Source organism: Callithrix jacchus, chromosome 16 (assembly GCF_049354715.1).
Source record: "Callithrix jacchus isolate 240 chromosome 16, calJac240_pri, whole genome shotgun sequence".
NCBI classification, from domain to species: domain Eukaryota; kingdom Metazoa; phylum Chordata; class Mammalia; order Primates; family Cebidae; genus Callithrix; species Callithrix jacchus.
Window position 1 is genome coordinate 21,194,678 of NC_133517.1, and position 5,816 is coordinate 21,200,493.

The 5,816-nt window shown below is 36.7% G+C and overlaps 1 pseudogene; it reads left to right on the top strand.

The window, feature by feature from the left end:
* Nucleotides 1–2,538: 2,538 nt before the first annotated feature.
* LOC108588576 (DNA-directed RNA polymerases I, II, and III subunit RPABC4 pseudogene) lies at nucleotides 2,539–2,715 on the top strand (annotated as a pseudogene).
* The last annotated feature ends 3,101 nt before the right edge of the window (nucleotides 2,716–5,816 follow it).

Below are 5,816 nucleotides of genomic sequence, written 5' to 3' on the forward strand. Positions count from 1 at the left end.
TGTCCACTGAATTAATAATTGGCAATAATTTTGAGAAGAGTTTAGGAAGGGAGAGAGTGAAACTTGAGGAAGGGCAATTTGAGGTACAGTATGGTGTCTATAATTCATAGTCATTGACCTATGGACTCAAATCTGAATTATGGAAGAGAGTTTCTGTAGAAAGCTCGTACAAACCACATGAACTCTTACTGAAATATTTGAACTATTTGGAGCCCAAAGCAGATTGATTCTTAAACTACACAATGATGCATATTTTAAGTGGAGGTGAAGGGTACCTGCCGGCTGCTGTTGGAATATACAGGAGAACAGAACAGGTGCAGTGGTTGGAGCAAGAGAGCCATCCAGTTTATATGCTATGAGTTAAAGAGAAGTTAAAAGAAATCACCACTACTAGTCCTGGGAGGCAGCCTGATAGATGGCTGGGCGACAGATCGCAATGATAACAGCACACACATGGGAAGAAAGAACACCATAGTAAGCTGGAGCAGTCCATAGAAAAAGGCAGATGGCTTCCTAGAGACAAGATGTGTAGTGGATGAACATCCTGAGACACTCTATGGGAGCCTTCTGAGATGAGAGAAACTCAATTTAACTACATCTGAGAAGTCATCACAGCATTGGTATTCTGTTCATTTATTTGTTCTGGCTTTATCCATTACTTTTATACCCAGCTATTGATAACTTTTCAAAGTTGTTAACATAATAGAATTTGTGCAACCACCATCACGGTCATCAAAATGTGGAAGCACTCCATCACCACACAGCTCTCATTCATGCTATCCCTTTATGATCACACTCCCCTCCCCCATTCCAGACCACCCTTAACCTCCAGCAATCCCTAATCTGTTCCCCTACTTAGACTTTTGTCATTCTGGAAATGAGTAAGTGGGGAGAACTCTCCAATGAAGAAAATCGCTATAAAGAGCACTACTGAGACAACTGACAAAATTTGGATATGGACTATGGATTAGATATTAGTATTGCATCAGTGAGAAGTCTCCTATTTTTGATCATTTAATTGTGATTATGTCAGGAAAAGTTCTTGCTTTCAGAAAATACACACTGAAATCTTAGGGAATAAGGAGGCACTTTACCTTTAGTTTCAAATATTGGTGAAAACAGAGGAAGAAAGAGGGAGAGAGCACACATGCACAAGAAAATGAGGCAAAATGTAAACAATTCACAAATCTGGGTAAAAGTATACAACAGTTTTGAGATTTACCCTTAAAACTTTTCTGTACATTTGAATTATTTAAAATAAGGTTTCAAGGAAAAGTACTATCAGAATGAAAATCTGCTTTGTATATTTTATTTAAAGATTCATGAAAGGTTGAAAAGAATACTAGATATATATACGGTATAGAGGACCTCCATGTATTCTGGATCTAAACAAGCAAAATGGTTTCTCTGTCTTGCCTTCCACTCTTTTGATGTAACACTATCAAGAAAAAGATTCTAGCAAAGAGATTTTTAAAGTGATATTAAGGATACAAGATTATTATAGACTCAGCCAACTCTACCTTTAATAACATCCTAACAGGGCCAAGTGGCAAAGAGGCTTAGGAGTATGGCCTCTGGAGGCATGAGGCCTGACTTTGAATCCTGCTTCTGCCACTTACTAGCTGTGCAACCTTAGACAAGTTGATTCACCTCTCTGTGCATCTATAAAAACAGATAGAATAAAAATAGTACCTACCTCTAGGGGTATCTTGTGTTTTCAAAGTGTTTATATCTAACATGCTTAGAAGAGTACCTAGCATACATTGAGTGTTATATAGGAGCTTGCTGCTATTGAATGGGGAAATTAAAAGCAATTCTCTGGGCAGATACAAACACTGCATACTGCCTTTTTGTAGGCATTTTTCTCTTCATACTCTCTTCATACTCTCCTTCACATTTGTATCAAATTCCATTTGCTTTAAGAGTATTTTTATTTTCCTGCTCTTTGGCAAAATGTTTCTTAATCTTCAGCAGTAATATATCAATATGGAGTGACAGTTTGACAATATGGTTCTCACTTTTCATAGTATAAATTCAAAGACAAATTGTGAACAAGTCAAGTGAAACTTGTAATTCACAGCTGTGAGGTCACACTAGTGAATTATAAGCTTTTCATTATGTCAGAACTGTGAATTACAAAGACTTTTTTTCTATACTTCCTGTCAAATAATTTATTAGATAACCCTCTATTACAGGATTTTGCAGCATGACAGAACCAGAAAATACAGGGACTGAACTGTAGCAGTTCCAGATAGAACAATAAGAACTTCGACATATAAGAACAATGTTAAAAAGAAAGTGTGATTAGTTTCCATTGTATTCTTGTTAAGTTTAGAGTCGTTGCTAATGAGCAGTTTGTTTTCTCTAAATTAGAGCCATTACCATTAAAACTTTTGGGAGGTCATCTTTTTGTTATGCCTTTCTTACTGTCATCATCAACTATCATTTCTTACAAATCACTAAGAGTATAATTCTATAATGTTTAAAAAAATTAGGGAAATGTAGAGTGAGAAGTTTTCCCATGCTGCGGGGCTAACAATGGACACCCACAAGGACGTTTGACCTCCAAAGCAGCAACCAATAATATATATCTGTGGAGAATGTCACACAGAAAATGAAATAAAATCTAGGGATCCAATCAGATGCAGAGAATGTGGATACAGAATAATGTACAAGAAAAGGACTAAAAGATTGGTCATTTTTGATGCTCAGTGAAACTTAGGAATTCAGAGGAATGTCTTCACTTATACTTGAATTTGCTCTCTCAATGTTTCTGATTGTTGTATAGCTTTTGATTTTTCATACAGTCGTTCCCCTTTATCTTTAGGGGATACATTCTAAGGCCCCCAGTGGACTTCTGAAACCTCAGAGAGCACCAAACATTTATACACTGTTTTTTTCTATATATACATACCTATGATAAAGTGTAATGTATAAATTAAGCAAGCAAGAGATTAATAACAATAAAATAGAACAATTATAACATACTGTAATAAAAGTTATGTGAATGTGGTTGGTGTCTCTTGCTCTCAAGATATGTTCTTATAAAGTATTCACCTATTTTAGAATGTGGTTGACTACAGGTAATTGAAACCACAGAAAGGGAAACTTTGGATGAGGGGGCACTACTGTACTTAGAAATACAACTATAGCTGGGTGCAGTGGCTCACACCTATAATCCCAGCACTTGGGGGGCGAGGTGGGCAGATCACAAGATCAAGAGATCGAGACCATCCTGGCCAACATAGTGAAACCCCATCTCTACTAAAATACAAAAATTAGCTGGGCATGGTGGCATGCACCTGTAGTCCCAGCTACTTGGGAGGCTGAGGCAGGAGAATTGCTTGAACCCAGGAGGTGGAGGTTGCAGTGAGCCTAGACCATCCCACCGCACTCCAGCTTGGATCCTGGCAACAGAGAGAGACTCTGTCTCAAAAAAAAAAAAGAAATACAACTATATATATATGATTTTATTTTTAAGACCATACTGTATTTAGGTATCTACTAATATTTTGTATAAAGCAATTTTTTGTTCCATTATATGACTTTTTATTTTATTGTATATGTAGTCTGACACACAAGAAAGAGTAAAGTTCCTTCCCCAAGCCACACTTTTAATTAAAACCTAGAATCATCTGCAGTCCTTGTTAAAAATGCAGGTTTCTAGAACCCTCTGAAGTTCTGATTAAATAAATTTATGGGAAACCAAAAAAAAAATTGTAAAGATATTCTTGTTAATTATTAACACTAATAGCTAGAAGATAATTTAAATGTTGCTTGTATAAAGAATACATAAATGTTTAAGGTAACAGATATCCCAATTACCTTAATTTGATTATATAACAGTATCAAATTATCAAAAGCACCCCAAAAATAGGTACATGTATTATGTATCAATTTTTTAAATATTAATGTCACATTATTGCTGTTGTGAAACTCTGGATAACTTCTTATAATTTTTATAGCACTTTCATGTCTTATTATTTATGTTGACCCAATGTGGTATGTAGGTTGAGTACTATATTCCCATTCATTTGTAGGGACATTGAGGTGATAGGGAGTCAGAGGAATCAGAGGGCCTAACCAAAAGTTATGCCACTATTGAGTATCAAAAGCAAGAATCATATATTCTCATTCCAAATCCAGAGATTATTTTCCACATTGCACTAAACCTCTTTCCCATTTATAAGCATGCCTATGCAGCACACCCATCCCTAACAAACCCTGATGCTTCATACAGCCCAGACCCTGTTCAGTTTCACATTTGATGAAAAGTCTAATTTTAGAAAAATTCTAAAATAATTTTTAAGACAATTCCAAAATTTGTACTTGCAAATCTTAAAGAAAATTCACTCCGTTTCAATTTATACCTCACAACTACATGGAGTCCTATTTTCTCTTATATCCTCAAAACAGGGTTTTCATCAGCTGCTCCTTTTCCTCTTCTCTTTGGCCTCTCCAGTCTTGTTCCCTGATTCTGCAATGGTGAGAGTCCAGGAGCTAAGCATATACAACCAAATTCTCCTTGAAATTCAGTGAGGTGGATGAACAAGGGAAGCAAAAATAAAATTTTTCATAAATCATAATGGGATAGTGAAAGCTGACAACATTCACTCATCAATAAATCTTATTCCCATTCCTATAGTTTTTTATCTTGCTAGCTTGAAGGTTATACTGATGACAATATTGTTATGTATGTATTTGAGTGTGATGGGTCAGACCAAAACTTGGCCAGCATCTCTTTCCACACTTCATATATTTCAACACTTGTGCAATTCTGTAAAGGTATCATATTCTTTCTAGTTTCTAGACCAAGGCTTTTGCATCATTTTCACATCCTGACACACTGAGATAAACGGCAGAAGTTGTTGCAAGGAACGAAGCATCCATTTCTTTGCACACTGATAACCTATTAGAGGTACTCCAGTGGGTCAAGTTTCCTTGAATAGGATACTCAGTTCTGTGTCTTTGAACATGCTACTTCTACTTAGAATATTCTTTCTCTTTCCTCCTTCTTATTTCTGTGTGTGGTCAACACCCCTAAGCCTTCAGGAAACCACTTAGTGGTCAATATCCCAGAATGTCTCCCACTGATCTCCCAAGGCTAGGGATGGTGATACTCCCATAGCATTCCTGGGCTTATCCTCAGCTTAGCTCCCCACATTGTAACTTCTTACTTAGCTATATCTCCAATGAGACTTTAAACATTCTTGAGAAAAGGAACAGAATCCTACTTTTTAAATTTTTTAGCACTTATGTGATACCTATTAAACGGTTAGCACTCAGGAACTACTAATAAATGAATTACTGAAGTCATGGACTCTTCCCGGATACATGGCTCTAGTCATCACTGATACACTCCTAAGAAAGCCCTCACCCCGATAATTCTACCAGAAAATAGTCTGATACAGTTTCTAGGCCCTTGTCCACAGAAATGAGCCAACCACCCTATTCTTTCTCATAGCACCCTAGTCTCTGCCTATATTGTAGTTTGTAATAATGGCGTATTTCTAAACTCTGAGTTACCAGGATGGGGGGCTGTGTATAGTCTAGGAAATTAAATGGATATTTTCTGTTGTCTTGGAATTTCTATTAAGCACTAAAACTGAGAACAACAGAAGACAAGCAATGCTGAGTACTAAAGAGAGGTGCCAAATACATCCACATAGTGCTTACTAAACAGCAGCAAGACGGGTCCAGAGACCAATCCCCCAGTTAGCACATATAAGCAAAAAAAATAGGGTTCTTTGGAGGAAATCTATGGCATCATTGTGTTGTGAGCTTAGAGGAAAGCGTGATGACATTTCTTTTCCCTT